Consider the following 26504-nt stretch of genomic DNA (forward strand, 5'->3'; position numbering starts at 1 on the left):
TAAGCTTTATTTCAGGCTCATGTAAGTTACTTGGGAGCAGTTTGGTCCTTTCAATTTTTGCTTTTAAGATGTATAGTCAGGTCCACAGCATTGCTCGGTCTGTACTTAGACATTCCCCTTTGCTATGGACTGAATTGTGTCCTCTCTCATATTCGTATGTTGAAGCCCTAAACCTAAGTGTGACTGTATTTGCAGATAGGGCCTTTAGGGAGGTAACTAAGGTTAAATTAGATCATAAGGATGGGGTCTTAATCTAGTAGGATCGGTGTCCTTATAAGAAGAGGAAACTCACCAGAGATCTCTCTCACTCTTTCTCCATGTAAGCACAGAGGAAAAGCCATGTGAGGGCATAGTGTGAAGGTGATAATCTACAAGCCAGGAAGAAAGCCCTCACCAGAAACTGAATTTTCCATCACTTTGATCATGGACTTATAGCCTCTAGATCTGTGAGAAAATTAATATCTGTTGTTTCAGCCACCCACTCTATGGTATTTTTTTATAGGAGTCTAGCAGATTAATAAACGCACACTGAGACAGGACCTCTCTGTGTACTCTACAGAGGAGCTCATGAATCATGAGCTTTTTCCATGTTAGCTGTAGGAAGAAGCACCATTTTCAGGCCTGCGTGAGCACCAGGTACTATTACCTCTAATACTTCTGAGTGGTACTTTCCCTAACATCAAATAGTTTCCTCACGTACCATGTTTCCCCAAAAATAAGACCTAGCCAGACACTCAGCTCTAATGCATCTTTTGGAGCAAAAATAAATATAAGACCCAGTCAGCAGCTGGTAACCACAAGATGGCCTCAGGGTTTTTTTGAAAATTAATTTGGGGAAGGTATTCAATAATGTTGTAAAGATTTTGTTGGGTATCCGTTGGACATGCGTCCTATTTGGGAGACCACCTCAGGGATACTGTGGATACCTGATCATGGCATTGTACACCAGAAGCTAAACATTAATGAATGCCAACTATAATTTTATATATATAATGTGATGGTTCAGTGTGAGGTCGGAGGGATAGTGGATGGGGGGAGGGGGGTTCACAGTGTGAGGGATATAAATGATGAACGTCTAAGTATTACCTTGTCTTGTACACCTGAAACTAATAAATAAATAAATAAATAATAAAAAAAAAGAAATCTTTGCTGGATTACAAATGACCAGCAGATTATAATTCACAGAAAAAAAAATAAATAAAGTGTCTCTTTCAATTAAAAAAATAAATAAATAAATAAATATAAGACCCAGTCTAATATAATATAATATAATATAATATAATACCAGATCTCATATTAATTTTTGCTCCAAAAGACGCATTAGAGCTGATTGTCGGGCTAGATCATATTTTCGGGGAAACACGGTACATACACTAATCAGTACCCAAGTGAATACGTGAATATTCATTTGAGAATAGTTGACTCAAATGAATACTGCAAATCTCTCTAATTTTTTCTTTGTGAAGCTCTTACTCTGTCTTATGAACTATAACTGCCTTGTTCTCCCCAGATGCTCATCTCCATCTGCTCACCTCAGGGAATCTGCTGAGCTCCATCTGCATTTTGCCTCCCTGCTCTGTGCCCAGGAGATTCTCTCAAGGCAGTAATCTGGGGCAATCATAGGGATCACTGTGTTTGATTTCCATCTCAATGGGATCAGTGTCCTTTCTTGCTTGATGAACAGTGTCTCGAAAATTGGTGATTCATATATTTTGCCCATTTTGTATATATTTCAAGCAAGAGGGTGAAGCTGGTCTTTATTAATTGTTTTTTGTCAGAAGTGGAGATTCCTTACATTCATCATCAACTTGCTCTTAAGCAGTCATTGTTTTCTGTTTTCACATACATCAAATAGGAGTAATGACATCACAGCGTTATTGTGAACATTAAGTAGTATATCGTGTTTATAAGTAGGGGACCATAGTGTGAAAACTATAAAATTAAATTCAAGTAAATATAGATCAAAGCACTAGGGTTTCTAAAAATTCAGATAACCAGGGAACTAGAGATGAGTTTGGTTATGGAAAATAATTTCAAGTATAGCAGAGCATTCTCAAAACGCTGGTGACTACCTATAATTGTGTAGAGGAAAAAGATATTGGAAGTATTTGTTTTGTCAAACATGGGACATATATTTTTATTTCATTGCAGTTTTAAAAAGGAGTCTCCTTTATTTGTGGTGTGAGTGTTTTTCGTCAAGACTCTTAGTGATGTTATGAACAGATTTGTTGCTATGTCTCTTGAAGCAGAAAGAATTTGAGTGTTAGACTGATTACCTAAGTGACATTGGTTGTTGTAGGCTGATTTCTCAAACAGTTATTTTTCAGGTCTATCTACACCTGTTATTTGGGAGTGACAGTTTATATAATGTTCATTTCAGGTAGTGATAAGTTTCCTTCTTGTTCATGTCCCAAGGTGAAGTCCTTCTTTATGACAAATGAGGACCTGGAACATGAATCTGACAATTTCTAGTGTTCAATGTTACTTCAAAATTTAGTTCCCTGTTAGAATTAATTTTCTGTATGAGGGAGAAAGCACTATTCAACTAGCCCCAAAAGAGTAATCTTCACGTAGAGGAAAATTCCCTACTGGCTTCACTGCCATTGGTCCTGTATTGCTTTAAGGTTTATTTCTCTACATGGCCTTGGATATCTCACTGCTGACACAGAATGTAAAAGTAATGTTAGTCTCTGGGGCAAGTTATCTAATTTCCGTCACCTTTATGACAGTTGCATTTCTATCCTTGTCAAGCAGCTCCATCTCTCTTCCCACCTTTCCCATATTTTATTTATTTTTAAAAAGATTTTTACTTAAAAAAAATATAGCTAACATACAACATTATATCAGTTTCTTGTGTACACCATAGGTGTTCAACATTATTAACTTAAAGAGATGATCACCATGCTAAGCCCATCTGACACCATACCACGCTATCACAATGTTATTGACTATATTCTCCATGCTGTACATTACACCACCATGACTTAGTTGTTTTATACCTGGAAATTTGAACCTCTTATTCCCTTACACCTCCCCCCCATTTTTAAAAATTTTTCAATTACAGTTGACATTCTATATTTTATTATATTAATTTCAGTTGTACTACATATAACATTTGTGTAATTTAAGAAGTGATTCCCCTGACTACTCTAGTACCCACCTGGCACTATATATAACTGTTACCATATTATTGACTGTATTCCCTATGCTTTATTTTACATCCCTGTGACTATTTTGTACCTACTAATTTGTAGTTTTTAATCCCTTCACCTTTTTCACCCAGTCCCCCAACCCTCTCCCATCTATCACCCCGATAAATCTAGTACCTATCTACACCATACATAGTTATTACAATATTATTGACTATATTCCTTGGGCCATACCCTACATACGCATGACTACTCTGTAACAACCAATTGTACTTAATCCTTTCCCCTTTTTCCCCCAACTCCTTTAACCCCCCCATCAAAATGTTCTCTGTATCTGTGCTTCAGTTTTGTTTGTTTGTTTATTTTGTTCTTTAGCTTCCACATATAAGTGAAATCACATTACATCTTTCTCTCTGTGACATACTCTGCTCAGCACAACACCCTCCAGGTCCATCCATGCCACTGCAGATAGCAAGAATGCATTTCCGTTATGGCCGAGCAATATTCCACTGTATATATGGACCATTTCCTCTTTATCCATTCTTCCATTGACAGACACCCAGGCTGCCTCCATATCTTGGCCATTGTAAACAATGCTGCAATGACCATATGGAGCACACATCCGCTTGAAGTAGCGTTTTGGGTTTCTTCAGACATATACTCAGGAGTGGGATTACTGGGTCCTTCTTTGTATCTTGTTATAGTCTTTTTTACAGTCTATTTTGTCTGGTATAAGTATTGCTACAATAGCCTTTTTCTTTTTTTCCATTTCCATTTTCATGAAATAACTTTTTCTGTCCCTTTACTTTCAGTCTGTGTGTGTCTTTCAATCTGAAGTGAATCTCTTGTAGGTAGCGTATGTAAGGGAATTGTTTTCTTATCCTTTCAGCCACCCTATGTTTTTGATTGGAGCATTTCATCCAATTACATTAAAAGTAATTGTTGATAGATATATAGTTATTACCATTTAATATTCATATTTTTTATCTTTTTTTTTCACCTTAAAGAAGTCCCTTTAAGATTCCTTGTAATACTGGTTTGGTGGTGATGAACTCCTTTAGCTTTTTCTTGTCTAGGAAGCTCTTTAGCTATCCTTCTATTTTAAATAATAACCTTGCTTGGTAGTCTTGATTGTAGATCCTTCTTTTTCATCACTTAGAATATTTCTTGCCAATCCCTTCTGACCTACAAAGTATCTCTTGAGAAATAACCTGGCGATCTTATGGGAGCTGCTTTATAAGTTACTAGTTGCCTTTCTCTTGCTGCTTTTAGGATTCTCTCCTTGTCTTTAACCTTTGCCATTTTAATTATGACGTGTCTTGCTGTGGGCCTGTTTGGGTTCATCTTGTTTTGGACTCTCTGTGCTTCCTGGGTTTGTATGTCTATTTCCTTTGCCAGATTAGGAAAATCTTCTGTCATTTCTTCAAATACATTCTCAATTCCTTGCTTTCTCTCTTCTCCTTCTGGTACCCCTATGATGCAAATGTTGTTACACTTGATGTTGTCCCAGAGGTCTATTAAACTATCCTCCTTTTCTTTTATTCTTTTTTTTTGTTTTTGCAGTTCCGATTGGGTGTTTTTTGTAACCTTGTCTTCCAAATTACTGATTTGATCCTCTGCTTTATCTAGTCTGCTGGTGTTTCCTTCTAGTGCATTCTTCATTTCAGTTACTGTATTCTTCACATTTTTTTTATGATTTCTATGTCTTTTTTTTTTTAATGTTTCATATCTGTTTGTTGAAGTTCTCGCTAAGTTTCTTGAGCATTCTTATAACCAGTGTTTTGAACTCTGTCTCTGGTATGCTGCTTACCTCCATTTTGTTCAGTTCTGTTTCTGGAGTTTTCTCCTATTCTTTCATTTGGAATGTATTTCTTTGTTTTCTCATTTTGACTGCCTCTCTTTGTTTGTTCTATGTATTGGGTGGATCTGCTATGTCTCCCTGTCTTGCCAGGTGGCCTTATGTATTAGGTGCTCTGTGGGGCCCAGTGTCACGGTCTATGGGATCACCTGCTCCAGGTGCCCCAGAAGTGTCCCTTGTGTGGGTTGTGTGTACCCTCCTGTTATGGGTGAGCCTGGATTGCTATGTGCACATCAGTAGGTGGGATTGACCCTCAGGCTGATTGGCTGTGGGGTATGACTATGTCCACAGCTTACAGGCTGCTGTGGGGGGTGCTTAGCACACATAGCTGGATTCTCCCCAGTGGGCTCTGGTGCCTGTTGAGACCACCCTTTGGGTGTGCCACTTGTGGGGCTAGTCGGGTTGTGCTCTGCTGTGGTTTGAAGCCAGCCTCCAAGTATGTTCATTCTGGGGCCTCTTGGAAGGGACTCCGGTGCAGGCCCAGGTCACCCACTGCCTGCGACCAGCTGGGGACTACCTGATGGGAACTACAAAGCCATCCATAGCTTGTGACTGCCTGTGACGGATGTGGAGGTACGTGGGAGAGGCCATGCTGTTAACTGAGGAGGGCTCCCATCATTTCTGGGTTTGCGGTAGCTGTGCAAAAAACCAGGACCTTCCAAAGCCTACTACCACTTGCCGGCTCCAGTAAGGTTCTGCCACTGATAAAGCCTTGTTTGGTGTTGCCGGGTCTCAGTGAGTTAGCAGGGTGGAGCAGGTAGAGCTCATCAGACTAATTCAGATGCATATTTGGCCATGAGTATGGCAGGGGAGCAGGGCTCAACACAGGAAAGATGGTGCCCACTTACCAGCTGGCTGCATGGGAGAAGGCTCCCACACAGGGGAAATTATGACTATCTTCCAGCTTTTACCTGAAGCCACACACCTCAGTCTGCCTCCTGTATATCTTCAACACCCCCTGAGTTACCTTCCTTCCACTAGAGCCCAAGATGAGTGCCTGCAAGCAAGTGATTCTGTGCGGGCACTTGAAGAGGATGTCTGGGTTCTCCACAGCCTTCTGTCCCAGCCAGATGGGCAAAATCCCCACAGTTTTTCACAGCCAGATGTTGTGGGGGTTCCTCTGCCCAGTACCAGAACTCTAGGCTGGGGCCTTTATGTGAGGCTGGGGTCCCTTGCTGCTCTGTGGGGAACCTCTGTGGCTGAGATATCCCTCCCAGTTTTCATCTACCACCCAGAGTTTTGGGGCTGACCCATTTCACATCTGTGCTTTTACCAGTCTCAACGTGGTTTCTTCTTTATATCCCTAGTTATAAAACTGTTGTTCAGCTAGACTTCATATGGTTCTCCAGGTTTATTGTTCTATAATTTAGTTGTAATTTGGATGTGTTCATGGGATGTGGCAAGCACAGCATTTATCTACTCTGCCATCTTGGATCTCCTCCCCCCATTTCCTATATTTTAAATTCCATCTAGGACTAGCCTGATGAAGCTCTCACTATAAGCATCATTGTTTTGGAATCCAATTCCTACTTCCAGATTTTACACATGGGTCTCAAAACCCATGTCTTGTCCTATAGACCTCATGACTACATAAGACTATAGAAGCTAGTTTTTGCCATTGTTTTCTCTTTGTAGGAATCCCTTCTATAAATTTGTTAATTCATTGTTCATCACTCATTTAGTTAGTCACCTATTCTTTGATATAAAACATTTTGGTCCCTTACTAAGTGATAGGCAATATGCAACACAATGGAGGTAAAATAGTGAGTGAAAATAGGGTGTAGTTCAACTTCCTTTTGAAAATGCCCAGTGATGGGTATTTACCATGTCTAACAGCACCACATTATATTTTAAAATTCAGATTGCTAAAAAAGTTGTACATAAATAGAGATACAATTTATCTCCCTATAATTTCTAACATCATTTTCTACCACCACTCCTAGTGTTAACCTCTGGAGAATAATTCTCTTCATTTTTTTCAAGAGAAAATATTATTAACTACAATTATACCTCTCTGTATCAGCATGGACTTTCTTTAAGTGACTCTAGAGGCAAAGCCAAAATCATGCAGCTATACAGTCAGAACTGGTGGAAGACAGAAGTAAATCTGTACTAGCATGTTTTCCCAATATATGGGAAGACTTTATCAGTACAAATGAAACTATATAAGAACAAAAAGGAAAATGTGAATTTGGCCACTGACTGTTTCATGTAATCCAGAGTGGCTTTTCTAAAATACCAGTCACAATATGTAAAACTATCATACTGATACTTATAATTTTCACTCCTAGAAACAAAATGGCAATTTTACATTTAATTCTCCCATGTCAATATTTGTGACCAGGTCACTTTAAAATGATGCAATATTGAGATTGCTTTAGGAATTGGCTTTAGAAAACATTTTTATAGTGATTCATGAGCTCAGGAAGCATTTCATCACAGACAGTGGCAGACTAAGAATATTGGTTAAAAATTGGAATGCCAATATGTGTCCATTTTTATAGGCAGTGAGCACTCTAACAGTTGATTGACAGACTGTATGAGCCAGACGCTCCAGAAAAGTGAAGTTTCAAAATATCCAAAACACAGTCTTTCATCTTTCATTGGTGTTTTCCGAGCATATGGGGATTGGGATAAATGTAGAACAATTAGCACATCAGGTCGTTCCTCCCACCAGAAATGTGGTACTGTTTTCCATATGTGTGATGGAAATTTACCTCTTGATACCCAGTAGTAGTTTTTTGTACATATCTATTGTTTCAATATCTATTTAAAACAACAACAACAAAACTTCTGTTCTATGCACTCCCCATCTTTGAAGACTTCTTAATTTTTTTTTCAAAACATGAGAATGACAGGTTTAGCATATTTTAGGAATCAATTTCATGGTTACAGAGCTGATCAAGCACTTAAAGTCATAATATTTTATTCAGTATCTTTAAAAATAAGAAGCACATTGGTGAAAAAAATAACAATTTAAAATTTAATAGAGAGATATTGCATGCCCTGATTTCAGGTTCAGAAAGCCAGAGTTTACATGCACAAATAATTTAAGAATTAACTAATCAGCTATTTATTTGAAAGAGTCCCAGTGGTTTTATTTGTCTGAAATGGAACAGTGTGATATGTTTGCCAAAAGATGCAAAATAAACTGCATAAATATTTATAGTATCCAAAAGTTAGGTAAGAAGCACATAGTCTGCCAAACCATACCTTCTGTGTGATAATCATGGTTTCCTGAACTCTAGATATAAATCTCTCTTTAGCTGTGACTAATGTCTATGTAGAGATTCATTCAGATCTTCAAAAGTGGCTCCGTCATAATAGAATATACCACCTCTTTTTCTCTCTAGTACTCTATGACATCAACATCATATTTATGGAGTCATATTACCTCAAAAATCACTAATATTAATATTCTTTCTCTCTAAGCAGACCCTTCTTCCCTATAACCTTTCAGTGATCAGACATGTTGATTTTACTTTTATAGAGTCTACATCTAACCCACCAATTTCCATCCACACATCTTACAGTATAGTGGAAGGAGCACTAAATTAGAAATCAGAAAACTTGACTTTATTATTATTCCTTGTTTAAATGTACCTACAAACCTACCTACTACTTTTAGAATATTTTGAAAACATGCATCAAATCTCATAGTTGTTAGCACAGTATTTTGACACAGGTCATTCAAAAGTGTTTATGGCATGATATTGTACTTCAACTTGAAAGAGTCATTAGAAAATTGCAGCCTGGGTTATTGTCATACCTTGTTAACTTGTCTTCCTACCCCCACTTTATCCGCTTTTCAGAAGAGTCTATTAACTTCAAAGTAGAAAGCTCAATATCCAACACATTATCTTCCCTGAAAAACATTTTTCCTACTTATCATTTTTGGCTTGGAAAACTGCCTGACTATGTACTCAGTTTTTCAAGGTCAGGATCACTTCACATCTACAAGGTAAATACTTACATAACAGCTCATCTCTTATCCAGTCATCTGCTGGTTCTATTTTTAATATATCTAAAAACAAATGCCTGTCACCTTCTCTCTACTTTAATTGCTCTAATTCATACTCATCATCTTTTGCGCAAAAATGTACTCACTGGTATCCTGACTCCATTTACCTCCAATGCAATCTCTTTTGTGCATACCAGTATGATCCTTTTAAATCACAGATTAGATCATTTTTGTCTCCTTGCTGCAAACACCATAGCCTATAGCGGTGGTAGGAATGTACTATTTTTTCACACTACAGTCATATTACTGAGTAAACAAAGCTGGATTATTTTGTCAAAAATTTATCTGAGGATAATGGTAGAATAGATCATTTCATATTAACTATCAAGCTGAGAACTGCTAGAAAAGTGAAACAAAACATGTTTTAAAAATTTGAAGATATCCACGAGTTAGTAAGGTATAAGCATTTTCAGGGCTATCTACAGATGACAAGGAAAACCACAACAAGTGATTATAATATCTGGAGTCACTTTTCTCCTCAAGGCAATTGTTGATTCCTGAATCAGCAGTGAAGAAGTTGAGATGCTCAACAGGGATTTTTGTTTGGCTCATGGGGCTGGGAAGATAGAAATTAAAATATAGAACCCATTGAGATGAACATACCTTAGTAAACATTTCTTTAGTTTGGTACCCTAAGGGACTAAATTATATAAATAAGGGTGAAATAGAAATAAACCAGTTCGCACAGTGATTCATCTTTGAATTACAGAAATATCTGACTGGCTTAAAGGGACTTGGCATTGATAGTGCCTCCAGTCTATGCCTGGAGCAAAAGGAAATCTTCATTCAGAGAATGGTTTGATAGTAGATAACCTGCCTTTTAAAAGACCAGATTTTTGCTCCCGAATTTAGAGGCATTCTCTAATAGCTGTGTTTATAATATAGTAAACTTTTTAAATCTCAAATAAACTGACTTCTTTGTCCATCTCTCAATTCCAACTGCAGGCAGTTTAAATGACTATTGCTTCCTGATCCCCCTCAGACCCCAAAGTGTCATCAAATCTATTAAGGCAGTGTCTGATATTTTACTGGTATCTTGGAATATAAATGCAAATGGTCAGCAGTATATAATTATGACTTCTTTCCAGGAGAGCAGGAATAGTTTATTCAATCCAAGTGTCATAATGAGAGTCAGATAGAACTTGAGCTATGGATGAATATTCATCACAGTTTAATTCAAACTACGCAATGTGAAGATTAAAACCAAATGTATAATTCTATTTTGAATACTAAATCCTATGCCAAAAAGACCTATATATAACTTCTAAAGAATTAGTCTTTACTGATAAATAGGGGCATAAAATTATACTAACTCACAGGAACCTTAACTCTATTTGATTTTTTTTCTTTTTTTCTTTTTTTTTTACTCCCGGATTTCTGCTTTGCAAATTTTCTTTGTCACTGATAATGAACTTAGGCATCAATGCAGCGACAACTTTCCAGGGAGATAGTTATTATGTAACAAGACAGAAATCAATGTCAGTTAGTCATACACAAATTCTTTATTTCCTTATATAATTAGTGTGAAGGAAGCTTGATTTCATTAGACATACTATTATGAGAAAAAGAGATAATTATAATCTCATGGGAAATAAACCAATAATGATGTAAACTTTGATTATTCCTCTTGTTAAACTGACAAGCAATAGGTTTTTGAGAAATTAATCATGTGTGAGTTTAAAAGGTAATATAGCTCTTGAAAGTAAAGTAGCTCTTATTTTTAAACATGTCTTTTTGTGAACATGTGTTTCATTTCTCTTGGGTAAATATCTAGAAGTGGAATTGCTTGATCATAGTGTAAGTGTATGTTTAACCTTACGAAAAACTGCCAGACTGATTTTTAAATTGGTTTACCTTTTTATACTCCCACCAACAATATGTGAGAGTCAGGTTGCTCTAAATGCTTGCCAACATTTGGAGGTAACAGTCTTTAAATTTTAACAATTCTAGTGTGTGCGTAGGACAAAATTCTGTTGGCCAGTGCTAGCCTAGATGCTAGAAGTTAGCTATATGTTTGGGACTTTAAAAAAATAAAGGTATATTTGTTTTTATAGTTAAAATATTAAAAAAAACTTTCAACAACAAAAAAATAAAGATACATCTTTAAAATAATCTGACAGATATATATATAAATATATACATATATTTATATATATACATATATTTATATATATACATATATTTATATATATGTATTCATTTGTAAATGCCTAGCAATATGTATGATTAGAGTTTTCTAAAACTTCAAATATGTATCTTATTGTAGACAAGAACATTCTTTAATCACGTTCATTTTGTGTGTCGCTATCTATGAAGAGAAGAATGTTTAAAGATGTTCCTGAATTTCTCTTTCAGGCAGAATGTTCTGGGACTTTCTCTGTTTCTGTTCCAGATCTTCCATGATGCCTCAAATACCACTTCATTTCTGGCCATTCCAATTCTAGATTGACTTTTCCCTCTTAAACCTATTTATACACAATTTTTTATGTACTGGTAAACAATCTTGCAGATTGAGAGCATCATGAAAAATTTTTTTAAAAAGACAGAATAAGTTACTACAAAATCACTGCAGACAAAATGGAACAGAACAAAACACTAAAAACAGAAACTACACAGGCAGTATAGTTAAAAAAAAGTGTTTTTTTTTGAAAAGCACCAGCAAATAATAAAATTATTTTGTGTTAAAATTTCTGAGTTGGTCTACCTATTCTCCACTAGGAGCTCATTCATGATAATAAGAATGGGCTGTGTTTACTGCAATATCATAGTTAAATACTGCTACTTGTAGCAAATAATTTGTCAACTATTTTAAATGACAAATTTGCATCGAGGTTAATTAAAATTTAATATAGTATTTAACTGTGATGCTAAAATTTGATAATTTACAGTAAGTTGTCATCATTAACTTTTCTTTTAATTACACCATTTCCTTCATGATGTATCAGAGTTCCTTCATATTTACAAATTGACCTGGCAAAACACTTATTTTATAGGAATAATAATTTTAAAAATTTTAAAGGCGTGAAAAGAAATTAACAACATGTCATTGGCTCTCCTTGGATCTACCAGTATTTCAATAAATCTAACTTCTAATCTCAAAATGTATTTTATTTAATTCATTGTTAAAAACCTCTTAAAATAAAAGTTTTCTTCTTTTCATCAAAAAAATTAGCTAAATATGAAACAAGTGTAAAATGGCCACAAAATTTTAAAACTATATATATTTCATATTGTATTAATAGAAATTAAAAATTGAGAACACAAAGAGTAATTTTTTTCTCTTCAGCTCCACTCATTCCCACAGCTGAAATTGCATGCCACATTTTTAGAGGGACATGCACAGCCTAAAACACATGTCAAGGTGAGCCAACAATGTGGGGACTTAAAACAATATGTCTATAAAAGGTGAAATCAAAAACATTGAGCTGTAAAGGTTAGTAGAGTAATTTTATTTTAATATAAGAAAGAATTTTACGTTAGCAGTATCCAAAACTGGAACTGAGTGACCAATCAGAGAGTGAATTTGCCATATCAATCCTTAGCATTGTTCATTCAGTTTGTGATCTGAGATTTGTAGAAGGCGTTCGTAGAATAAAATGAAACATTCAAATGTTCTTGGATTTGATGGATTCTCCTTCCTTTACTGATCATTTTCTTGGTTTACAAGAAAAGTTTTAGATTTTTTTACTTTTGTTCTTTCTGTACATTGTATTTAAATTAAAGGAAGATTGTGTTAAAATACATATTTTTATCCACAGCCTCTTCAACACTTGTTATTATTTGTCTTGTTGATGATAGCCATTCTAATAAGTGTTAGGTGATATCTCATTGTGATTTTAATTTGTATTTCCCTAATAGCTAGTGAATTTCAGCATCTTTTTGTATATCTGTTGGCTACTTGTATGTCTTCGTGGGCCAAGTATCTGTTCAGGTCCTCAGCCCATTTTTTAATTGGATTGTTTGATTTTCGTTGTTGAGTTGTATGAGTTCTTTATATATTTTAGATATTAGCCCCTTATTGAAGGTGTTTGCAATTTTTTTTCTCCCATTTGGTTGGTTGAATCTTTGTTTTCTTGATGGTTTCTATTGCTGTACAGAAGCTTTTTAGTTTGATATAGAGCCATTCATTTATTTTGGTTTCACTTCCCTTGCCTCTGAGGTCAAATTTATAAAATCCTCTCTAAGTCCAAGGTCCCTAAGTCTAGTACCTATGCTTTCTTCTATGCAGTTTATTGTTTCAGGTCTTATGCTTAGGTCTTTGACATTTTGAGTTAATTATTGGGTATGGTGACAGATAGCAGTCTATAGAATTGTACATGAAACCTATATAATTTAATTAACCAATGTCGCCCTAATAAATTTAATAAAATAAAATTATTTCTAAAATAAAAAAGATATATATATATTTTAAAAGCCTTTTTATTTTAGAGTAGTTTTATGTTTTTAAAACATTGAGAGGAAGGTACAGAGATTTCCCATATACCTCTTGTCCTAACAATGCACAGCCTCCCCTATTATCAACATCCTGCTCCAGAGTGGGGCATGTGTTACAATTGATGCCCCTACACTGACACATCATAATCATCCAGACTACATAGTTTACCAATGTTCACTCTTTATTTGTACGATCTATGGGTTTGGACAAAAGTATAATGACACATATCCACCATTATAATATCATACAGAGTATTCTCACTACCCTTAAAATGCTCTGTGCTCTGCCTATCCATGTCTCTCCCCCAGCCACTGGCAACCACTGATCTTGTGATCGTTTCCATAATTTTGCCTTTTCCAGAATGCCATTTAGTTGGAATCATACAGTATGTAGCCTTTTCAGATTCTCTTCTTTCACTTAGTTATATGCATTTAAGGCTCCTCCATGTCTTTCCATGCCTTGATAGTATATTTCTCTTTAGCGTTGACTAATATTCCATGGTCGGGTTGTACCACAGTTTTGTTTATCCATTCACCTGTGAAAGGACATCTTGATGGCTTCTATGTTTTGGAAATTATGAACAAAGCTGCTATCAACATCTATGTGCAGGTTTTTGTGTGGACAGAGCTTTTCAACTCCCTTTGGGTACATGCCAAGGTGTACAATTGCTGGATCACATGGCAAGAATGTTCAGTTTTGTAACAAACTTCCAAACTCTCTTCCTAAGTGGCTGCACCATTTGGCATTCCCACCAGAAATGTATGAAAGTTCCTGTTGCCCCATATCCTTGCCAGAAGATATGTTTTTGCATACTTTTGGAATGATAATGAAATCTAATTTTTGCTGCTTTCAAAGGCTGCACCATCTTTATAGATCTATACTCTTTGTTACCAGGGTAATGAATATGCATCAGATAATTTTTCTTTAGTGTTTAATTTTGCAACAATCTTCCTACAAAAAGAGAAAAAAAAAGAAGTAAGAGTGTTTTGCCCTGGAATATAATTTTTTTTAAATTATACTTTGTCATAACAAAATATTCTCACACACAAGAAATGAGAAAACTTAGACTTAGCTTTATTATCAGAAATGTTAGAGAGAAATTTAAGAACAATTTCTCACCTCAATTTTTCAAAATATCACTTAGCATTTGTATAGAGAATCTCATATACATATACAAACACACACACACACAGAGCGTTAAGTAAATGTAAAATGTTTAAGAGGGAAATAAAAACATAATGAAAAGAAAATAATTATAAGCTTTTATACTGGCTCACCATTCTTACCTCAAAGACGTGCAAGTTAATTCATAAATACATTGGCTATGATCTACATACACACTATATGTGCATACTGTACATTTACACATAATTATGTGTGAGTGTGTATGTGGGAATAGGCATGATTATTAATAAACTATCACAGATCCAGACTTACAAAATGTGATTTTATATATTATACAATATTGTAAGCTCTGTTTTTCGGAATGCTGAATTTTAAAGTGACTCTTGTCACATTGGTAATGATAGGACACATTAGTTTCATTACTAAAAAATGAGAGGCTCTTAAAACAAATGGTGATTAAAATTCCTGAGTTTGCTTGAGAACGTCCTAACATATTGGGATCTGCATTAGATAAACCAAAGTACTCATATAATTCCCAAGCAGGCTCACTTCTAAGACCAAGTGTCCCTTTACAGAAACTGATACACTCTAGCTTGTCTTGTGAACTACTATGAATTAAAATCAATTTACCAAGTGATTATCACTTGTTCCACGTGTTTCTTTTTTGTTTTTTTTTTCATAGCTATGGACTCTGGAATCTTGACCTTGGGAAATAAACATTCTTAGTATGGTAATTTTACAGAAGGTGAAGTATGAAAAGTCCTTTGGGTCAATGGTGATGTCCTCCAAGGATATTTGAGCTGAGCTGTTCACTGGCATACTATACGGTACTGTAAACAATTCATAATTGAAAGCCTCATAGACTTACTCCCCCAGTTACATAGAACTATTGAGCAAAGAATAACACTACTATTCTCCTTCTTCATTCAGCTAACATTATATGATAATTTCAAGCAAAAAGTAATTATGTAGGGTGCCACATGGGCACTGGACTTATCAGGGGGATCACTTCATAGATTGTGTAGATGCCTGAAAAATACACTATACATCTAAAGTTGAAGTAGAATAATATTGAATGTCAACTATAATTAAATATATATATATATGTATATATATATATACATATATATATATATATATATATATATATATATATATATATATATATAAAATCAGTGGTATTATAATGGCTATATACGATGTCAGAGGGGTAGTAGATGGGAGATTATCACTTTGTGAGGGGCGTAAATGTCTAATTATTACCTTGCTTTGTACACCTGAAACTAGTAAAAAAAAAATAAATGAAATAAATAAAAAGACAAACTTTTTTGTTTGAGAAAATTGACAGCTTTTAGTGTATTACTGTTTATTCAATGTTTTTATACAAGCATAGTTATGTTCATTATAAATGAAAGAATGTAAAATCCTGAGTAACAAAATATGTCCAGTAATTATAGAACCATTTTTAAAACCACCATTAGCTGTATACAATTGGAACATACTAAAGGCTGTTATAGTTATATACATCCATGTAGTCTTTCACCTGCTGGTATTTCAAAAGTAAGGGAATATCTATAATGTAAATTCCAAGAAATGGGTAATGAATAATGATTTTCACTTAACAATGCAGAAAACATTATTTTTACATATATCACCATAATTTACATATATCCATTTACATATATTCCATAATTTATATATACTCCATGTAAAAATGTAATATTTCACATTATGAAATGTCGGAGAGATCTATGTTAAAATTACAAAAAGGCAACCTTATTTTCAATTAAAAAAAACAAATTTCTTAATTAATTTATCAATCCATAATATTGAGAAATCCTATTTTGCCAAGCTTTTAAAAAATGTATATAGACAATACGCTGACACTTTCTATTAGTTGCAACTGGCTTACAATAAGAACAACGTTTAACTGATAAACTCTAGCTTTAGAATTGATATTTTGTCCATCCCAATGAATTTAAAGAATGAAAATAACTTGAACATCTAGTAAGTTCTTCATTACAGAATTTTAGGTGGAATTTTCAAGAAAGAGTTCAAGAACTTATAATAAAATAGCATATATAGAATAAATACAGTATATATAGAATACAGTATTATAGCTATAATACTGTATTCTATATTTATAGCTATAATACTAATAACTTTACAGCTCAAAGTTATTACAACTATATTGTAAATGTAAAGGCTTTCTCTGCTGAATTCTTGGCATAGTTTTATAAACCATTATTTCCCTATGGTTTACAAGGTAGAGAATTTCCTTCTATGACTTTCATAACCACTTTCTGGTTGCATAATTTTTTGATGGTCCCACACTGATTATGAAAGAAAATCACATGCTTGTGAGGTATGGAATTAACAAAAAGCAAGACGTAGGAAGAATAAAATGCCATTTCTTTCTTTTGTTGACCATTTTGTTTTGCTTTCATTCCATGGTTCTATTTAATACATTTGAATGGAATCCACTCCAAATATCATAATAGAGGAATGAAAAATGATATCCTTATTTTCTTCAAAAACATTCAAGAGTATGAATAACTTGCACTGTTGATTTTACCAGTACAAATCACATGCATCCAGTCATCTGTATTAAAAATATATATAGCTAGTAGAATCATTATACTGCCAAAAACTACAGGAAGTTAATTTCTCAATGACCAGAACTGCTTAATTTTTCACAAACAGAGTATGACGGCCTCATTAACCTTTTCTTAAAAAATAAGAATTTTCTTTGTTCTTTTTGAAGTCAGTCTATTAAATTATTCTCTCTTAATTGGTTTTGATGTTTTAGACAGTAGAGAAAAAAAGACAAAATATGATTAATTCTGTTCTTACACATCTACCTACTAAATGTTTATAGTGGCTATGATTGCACAAGCATGGAGAGTTGGCTACATTTTTACCCAATTATTTTGATTCCTTGTTCAATCTATTGTTATTCTGGAATCAGTGTCACATGCAGGCCCCACATGCCACTGCTAATTCACCATAAGAGAATGTTCAGAAAAATTTTAAAAGGATAGGGAGAAGTTTCCAACAGGTCATAGTTTTGAAATTGAATTTGATATCAGTTTGCTGATAAATGTTTAAAATTCTTCAAAAACAACCTCTCATGGTCACAAAAATAGCACATTTTTCTTCTGTGTATGGAAAATTACTAGAAAAATGGGCCCTGTGACATCAATGTCTTTTATTCTAATTAAAACACTTTACTAAAATGTATGGTTTCTATTTTAGTCTGTTTTCACATGATAAGAGACATATGGATAGATGCAATTTTTAAAAATTCAGATATCAATTAACTGTCTTCTACGTTTTAAGATGTTTGCAAGATTTGATAGGGAATAGTACAGATAATGTACTATAAGAATTTTCATAGAAAGTGAGCAAAGATGCAAGGAGACTAAAGTGGGAGGGTAGAAATTGAGGCAACATAAAATGAAATATGTGCAAATTTGACCATAATACACATTAGAATTAGAGTAAAATTCCAAAGAATAAACACAAGTAAAGTACTATATGAGAAAATCATTAAGATTTATACCAAAATTGATTACGCAAAAGGCAAAATTATTTAATGCTGCACAAACCTGAAAATTTACAGATATTAAGGACTTTGGTGATTGATGTCATCAACACTTGTTCTCACAAACTCCATCTCTTCATCTGCTTTCTTCTGTGCTGGCTCCCTTTGCAAATACCTTAGGCTCTCTCCATCTTCAAGAAGACAATATGGCTGCTAGCAGGACCAACGTTAATGTTCTGTCCTCTCAGAAACCAGTGAAAAGACAGAGTCTTCCTAATACTTTATTCCCAACTTTACTCTTTTAAAGAAAGATTAGTTTGTGTACCCATCTAAGAGGTAGTTACTGTAATCAGAGTTAGGGTTATATCATACTTTCATTGACTGGATCTGGGCATCTATTGTCAAGCTGTATAGAGTCAGAGGGGGAGAAAAGACTTCTCATGATAAACGGGGATTCTCCAAGTAGGAGAAGAAAGTGTGGATAAGGGAAACAGGCATCCACTAGAGGGGGTTTGAAGGAGAGAATATGTTCAATTTAGAAAGGAAATAAATGAGGAAAAGTTTTAAAGAATCCATACCATTTAAGATATGCCTTGGAAGACACATGGGAAATAACAAGTGGGGTGGGTCAGAGAGAATGGCATTCCAATCAGAATATACAGCAAGAGCAAAAACATGGACATAGTAAAATATGGAGACACTTTCAGACAATAACAGATAATCAACCTGGCTAAGAATTTGGGAATTTACTTTTTAAAAATCTTTGATGAGACATTGAGGATATTATGTTCAATTTTTTAGATGATATGAAGCTATTGAATGATTAGGGAAAGGGGTCAATATCTGTCCTTTGTGAAGGTTAATCTGTGAGACATTACGAAGTGAGTGAAATGGGGAGAGACTGATAAAAGGGAGTACTGTTGAAAGTCTGTTATGGGGATGATAATGTTAAAAATAATTTGAAAGGAGTGAGATTATCTAAATTGGAAGATTTTGATGGTTTTGAGTAAGAATGTAGTGAAAGGTTGGGAAGTAAGGTCAGCATAGTCAATGCCAGACCCTCCCCCATCCCAAATTATCATAGAGTAGTTTTTCTTTTATCTGTATTGCATATTGGGAATTTGCATAATATTTCCTTTGTAAATATTTCTTGCTGCTTCTATTTTTTTTTAAATTCACTGATCTGGTGACCTAATATAAATATGTTACATACTCCCCTTTTTCATTGCCTGTTATGCAGATGTGGACTAAGGAATAAGATATCTATGTGGGTTTCTGTAATGACAGAAACTTTATTAGCACTCAAGTATTGCTGGAAATGTAAGAGTATGGAAAAAATTAATTAATCTGAACACCTGTCTGGTAGAATATTCTGATAGGATATTTAGGATAGAGATTGAGAAAGAGTAAGCCCTCTTCAAGTTACAAATTCAATGAATAATTGATAGTTAATAAATTGCTTTCTTGGAAAGCTGATTCCAGTTGATTTTATGGAGCTTTTTCTTGGACGAATCAACCATAAAAATTTAAGGATAGGAAATAATTATTGAGGATAATAAAGAGAGGCTGAATTATGCTTCAAATGTCCTCCTCTCATTTCTTCCACAGTACTCAGACTTGCCTCCAAATATATGTTGAGAGTATATTTATGTTGCGTATATATGAAAATATATTTATATGTGGAAGGCACAACAACATCATGCCATCTATCTTGGTTATAACCTTGTTAAATTATTTTAAGATTAGAACAGCCATATTTTAGGAAGAATGACCATATCTAAGAGAAGTGAATGAAAGCATTACCAAAATATAATAATTACCAAAATATATAAATATAACCTTCTTATCAGAAAATGAGGTTTTTTTGTTTGTTTGTTTGTTTTTTTAGAAAAAGAGATTGATGTGAACCTTTCTTTCTTTCTTTTCTTTTTTTCTTTTTGGTAAACACAAAAGAAGTAGAGGTAGAAGTATTCCCCATCATGGATTGTATCCTGTGGATACAATTCCCACAAGTAAAGCATTGGAGTCAAAAGAAAAGATAGGAAGATCTCTGATTACTTTGCATCCAGGAAGTTTTATTTTTATATTTTTCATCTCTCAAAAGAGTCAGGGAGTGAACTAGCTGGGAGAGGAAACAAGCCCACCAGAATCCCACAGAACTGCTGTGTACAGAGGGTGCGAACAAAATGTATATACATTTTAAGAAAGGAAAAACTCGTATTAAATTTATGCTGATGGTAATCTTTTTGAGCACCTCTTGTAATTGCAGAAGTCAAATGTGACTTGTATTCATCTTTTGTTATCGGTATATATTGAGTATTACAATTTTAATACAGTTCTTTCCTTTCTTAAAATGTGTATACATTTTTTGGCAACCTCTGTGTGTGAAAGCAATACTGGGAGCACACTGCTCAATTTTAGATCTGAGACTAAGATTCTATAAGCAAAATATGGCAGTGCATACTAGGTCTGTATAAATCCCTCCTTGGTAGGGAATGAGCAATGCAAGGGAAAGTATCTAACAAGGGACACTGAAATGAGAGCTTTTCCATAGAGATTTAGAGGAAGAACAAATCTCTAAAATTGATTTTCTAAAGCAAATGGAGTAAATAAAAAAACAAAACTGATTTGTATTTTCTTCAAGAAGAAATGTTCTATAAAATATTCACTGGAAGCACAAATAGAAATAGCAAAATTAAAAGATTACGGAAGTAGAAATGTAAAGTTAGCATGATAGCTATGTTTAATATCACTTGTAATCAGAAAAATGAAAAGTTAAAGAACAAAGCCATGTCAATTTTATCACATACATAGGCACAATTTAAAAAGACTAAGTATGTACAGTGTTTGTAGGCACATGGAGAAGAAACATATGTTCTTTTATATTATTGATGGAAATATAAATGGATAAGGCATTTAGGGGAGGTAAATTCACAGAATATAGGTATCAAAACTTGAAATGTGAAAATCACTTGTCAGCATTTTTACTTCAAGGAATCAATTTAACAATTTTACAAAAATACTTTGTTGATTAAGTGTTTCGAACTTTTGTTTATCAACAATCCATTCCTGACAAAAGCACTATTTCCCTTGTCCATGTGCTTCTAGTAAGGATGTCTGTGATTGTGACCCAGGACTACTAACACAAGGTAGCATATATCCAAGTTAAAGTGACTTAAAGGTCTTCCTTAAAATTCTATATATTTTTATTCAGAGAGTAATGAGAGGATGTGGGCTTGGGGCTTGGAAGTGCTATCTTTCTCATGCTGTAAGCACAGCATACAGATGGGAAGAATACTGATAGGTGGACACCTTGTTGAGATTGCCTAAGACTCCATCCAGCCATGTCTGGGATCAATGACATCTTTGGACTTCTCAGCTGTACAAACCAATACATTTCCCTTTTTGTATAAACTATATGGAATTTAATTTCAAAGATACATGTAACAGGTGTTCTATTTGAAGACTGGTGATTGTTAACTTGAAACTTGAAGAGTTACTAAATAAATCATGGTACTTTGAACTACAGTATAGAATTTTAAAAGATTGTGTGTATACATATCGACATAGGAAATTCTTCAAGAAAAAAACTAAAAAAGGTGGAAGAATATAGAGATCATTATATTTGATTAAACTGCAAAAATCATGAAAAGATGTTTGCTGATAATACTCAGTCTGTTCAGATTTTCTGTTTCTTCTTGATTCAGCCTTGGAAGATTGTATGCTTCAGGAAATTATCCGTTTCTTCCAGATGGTCTAATTTGTTGGAGTATAGTTGCTCGTAGTATTTTCTTAAAGTTTTTTGTATTTCTGTGGTATCTGGTGCCACTTCTCTTTCATTTCTGATTTTTATTTATTTGGGCCCTCTCTCTTTCTCTTGATGACTCTGGCTGAAATTTTGTCAATTTTGTTTATCTTTAAAAAAAAAAAGAGCTTTTGGTTTCATTGATCTTTTGTATTGTTTTCTGTTTCATTTAATTCCATTCTGATCTTTATTATTTCCTTCCTTGTACCCCCTTTGGGCTTATTTTGCTGTTCTTTTTCCAGTTCCCTTTAGGTATAAAGATACACTGTTGATTTTAGATTTTTCTTGTTTCTTTAGGTAGGCCTGCATTATTATGAATTTCCCTCTTAGGACTGCTTTAGCTGCATCCCACAGATTTGGGGCTGTTGTGTTTTTATTTTCGTTTGTCTCAAGTTATCTTTTGATTTCTTCCTTGATCTCCTTGTTGACCCATTCATTATTTAGTAGCATGTTATTCAGTCTCCATGTGTTTGAGTATTTTCTGGTTTTCTTCTTGTAATTGATTTCTAGTTTCATAGCACTGTGGTCAGAGAAGATGTTTAATATGATTTCAATCTTCTTAAATTTATTGAGACTTGTTCTGTAGCCTAGCATGTGGTCTGTCTTGGAAAATGTTCCATGCTGTGCTATTCACAATAGCCAATACACTGAAATAACCAAAATGCCCATTGATCAACAATTGGATAAAGAAGCAGTGGTACATTTATACAATGGAGTACTACTTGCCATAAAAAAGAATGAAATCTTACCATTTGCAACAACATAGATGGGCCTAGAGGGTATTATGGTAAGTGAAATAAGTCAGACAGAGAAAGATAAATACCATATAATCTCACTTATATGTGGAATCTAAAGAACAGAATAAATGAGCAAACAAAACAGAAATAGACTCAGAGATATAGAGAAAAAACCTGATGGTGGCTAAAGGGAAAGGGGGTGGGGATGGGGGAGAAGGTGAAGGGATTAGAAAGTACAAATTAGTAGTCACAATATAGTGACGGGGATATGAAATACAGTATGGGGAATATAATCAGTTATGTTGTAAAGATTATGTGGGGTGCCAGTTGGACACTGAACTTATCATAGGGATCACTTCATAGATTGTGTAGATGCCTGACCACTGTGCTGTGTAGTTGAAGCTGAAGTTGAATAATATTGAGTATCAACTATAATTATATATATATACTTCACACATAAATATATAAATATATATATACACACACACACACAATCTGGGGTGCCCCAAAATGTATACAAGTGGACACTTTGGTCAGCATTGCCCAAGTAGTAGTTCTCCGTAATCAGAAGTGTCTGGATGCTGCTGGTAACCACTTTGAGCACCTCTTGTGATTGCAGAAGTCAAACGTGAATTGTATTCATCTTTTGCTATCGGTATATGTTGAGTATTACAATTTCAATACAGCTTTTCTTTCTTAAAATGTGTATACATTTTTTGGCACTATATATATATATACATATATATATATATATATATACACACACACATATACATATATGTGTGTGTGTGTGTATATAATCACAGGATGTGAAGTGCAGCATAGGGAATATAGTCAGTGATATAGTAACAGCTATATACAATGTCAGTGGTAATAGATTGGGGGGATTATCACTTTGTGTCTAACTATTATATTGCTTTGCACACCTGAAACTAATTTAAAAAAAGATGTTTGCATATATAAATATAGGTGGAATGTGAAGATGGACATTTCTATTTTGCTCTGTATGTCTCTGTATTGTTTATATTGTTTAAACAAGAAATGAATTTGTGAATTACTTTTGTAATAAAGTGCATTTTTAAAAAGTAGTGAAAAATATTGAGATGAATGACAAAAAATTATGAAAATCCGAGAAATAAAAAGACAATCAAACTACAAAGCTCACTAAAATGTATCATAAAACATGGAAACAACAATAAGCAAAGGTTTAATGAAAGTACTTACAGAATTTGTAAAAACACTTTCATATATAGGGCAACAATAGATTTCACTATATTAAAAATGTCACAAGCCTCATTTTCTGAACATTACAGAAAAATAAATACTAGCTGTTCGAAAAAAACAAAAGTTTATGGTCTTCTAGTTTTGAACAAGGTGGAATAGACATATTTTTCCTGTTCCCCCTCTTACATACAGCTATCAAACCCTAATCATTATATATAAAACAAACATAAGAGGACTCTAAAAGGTGAAAAAGGTGGACTGGCTAGAAACTGGGAATCAAGAAATGACATGACAGCAAATTTCCTGGGTTTTCTTTTGCTGCCTTTACGTATTCTGGACTGCGTGTTGGAGAAGTGCACAACCTAGAAATGCTAGTGAACACTGATTTTTTTTTTAAAGCCCCAAAGGATGGTTGCTCTCTTGACCAGTGAATCTGGAAATGGGAATCCTCTGTCCAAGACAAAGACTTTTTTTTGACAGTAACTGCCCTACTTTAGCCAAACTCCATGGCCTCGCCTATTACTGTCAGCAAAGACCGAGTGTGGAGCATGCACAGCCACCCAACAGTGGTAAGATGCCCAACCACGCCAGTACCCTGATCTCAGACTGATCTCGGATCTCGGCCACCAGAACTGTGAGAAATAAATTTCTGTTGTTTATAAGCCACCTAGTCGATGGTACTTTGTTATTGCAGCCCAGACTGACTAAAATCAAATGACAAGACCAACTACAAAGCTCACTAAAACGTATCATAAAACATGGAAATAACAATAAGCAATGGTATAATGCATCTTGAACAAATGCGCATTGAACAAACCCATATAATGATTCTTCTTTCTGACATTCTGCTAGGTTTTTTTTTAAGTAGTAAATAATTTTTTCAAAGATATAAAAAAAAACAAGGAGGATAGCACAGAAGAGAACAGCAACACAATTTTGAAACCTGAGAAGCAAATAGATGAGTGGAAATTGAATTTGTTTTGGTATAATGGGTAAAACCAATAATCTGATATATACATTTGAATCCTCAGAAACTGGCATTGCTGGGTACCTGTGGAATTGAATGTTGGGAAGGGTTATATATATTGAGGATGACTTGGGAAAAGACAGAAAGAGAATAAAGATGAAGAAGATAAAACAATTATGAATATATATGCAAGCAATAATACAGCCTTAAATTATGCAAAGCAACAACCGAGAAAATATGAGAAATGGATATCTCAAAAATTATAGTGAAATTTTAAAATTATTTTTCTTAGAAACTAACACATATAAGAAAAGATAAAGCAGGATAACATAAGATTTATATGTTCAGAACAATAGATAAACGTTTATTACTTCAAATGACAGAGATCTCAATGTTTCTTAAATGACAACTGTGATCAAAAATAAATTTGCTCACCACAATAAAAGCTATCACAAAACAGAACCTCGGCTACACATTTAAAAATCCTATTGAAACAAATAAATGATGGAACAACAACAAAATCTTTAAATCTTATCCCTTTAAGATTTCAGATATGAAAAGATTTCCTGCTGTCACTTCTGTCTGATATAAATTTGGAGGTCCCAATCAATGTGAGAAATAGTGAACAGAATTATCAGAATTAAAAGAGAAAGAAAATACCCTGTCATATTCTCAGATAATGTAAATATATATAGAAAATTGAGCAAAATCAGTAGGCAAACTATTGGCACTAACAAGAGAGTTTAGAAAATTTGCAATATAAGATCATCTTCCATTCCATGTCTATACTAAAAATGGAGTTTTGATGCCTTTAAAATACCTATTAGAGAATTTATGTAAAAAACTTGGTACACATGTATACTTTTATGGAAAAAAATGTAAAGTTCCAAGAGCAGAGTTTCTCCACAACATACATGTATATCACAGCAATCTACAAAGTCATAGCAAAACACAAAACAAAACAAATAAGGTGGCATCAGTGCAAGAATGCTCAGACAGAACAATGAAATTGAATAAGAAGTTCAAAAGCAGTGTCATGTACATATAGGAAATTAATATATTATAAAGGAGCCACCACAAATTGGTGTGGAAATGTCGCAGTGTTTGTTACCTAGTTTTGGAAACCTGGATTAATATATATAGAAAAAAAACTAAGTTCATCCTCCACTTTCTACCATTATTTAAAAGTGAAATTTAGATGGATGAAAGATCTGAATACGAAATGTAGTAATATTAAACCAATAAACCAAATTGCAGGAAATGGTTTTGTGACCTTGGGATGGGGATGAGCTTCTTAAATAATGTTCCATAAAGGAGAAATTAATCAAAATTTTGATGAACTTGATTGAACGCATCAAAATTACAGATTCTTATTAAACAAAGGACATCCTATACAACGTTTACAGATGTATAACGGACTGAGAAAAAAGGATATGCACTGTCTAAACTTGAAAGGTGATTAATATGTAAGATATAAAAATAACAGAACATCCAATATAAAGTGGGCATAAGCAATAAGTAATTAACTCACAAATGGAAAATCCTAAATGGCTTAAAACTAAATAAATAAAACGTGCAATCAAATCTCAGTGACAATTAGAAAAATATGCAAATTAAAATAGCAAAGAGGGACCAGTTA

The sequence above is a fragment of the Rhinolophus hipposideros genome, assembly GCF_964194185.1.
Source record: "Rhinolophus hipposideros genome assembly, chromosome: X".
In the NCBI taxonomy this organism is placed as follows: domain Eukaryota; kingdom Metazoa; phylum Chordata; class Mammalia; order Chiroptera; family Rhinolophidae; genus Rhinolophus; species Rhinolophus hipposideros.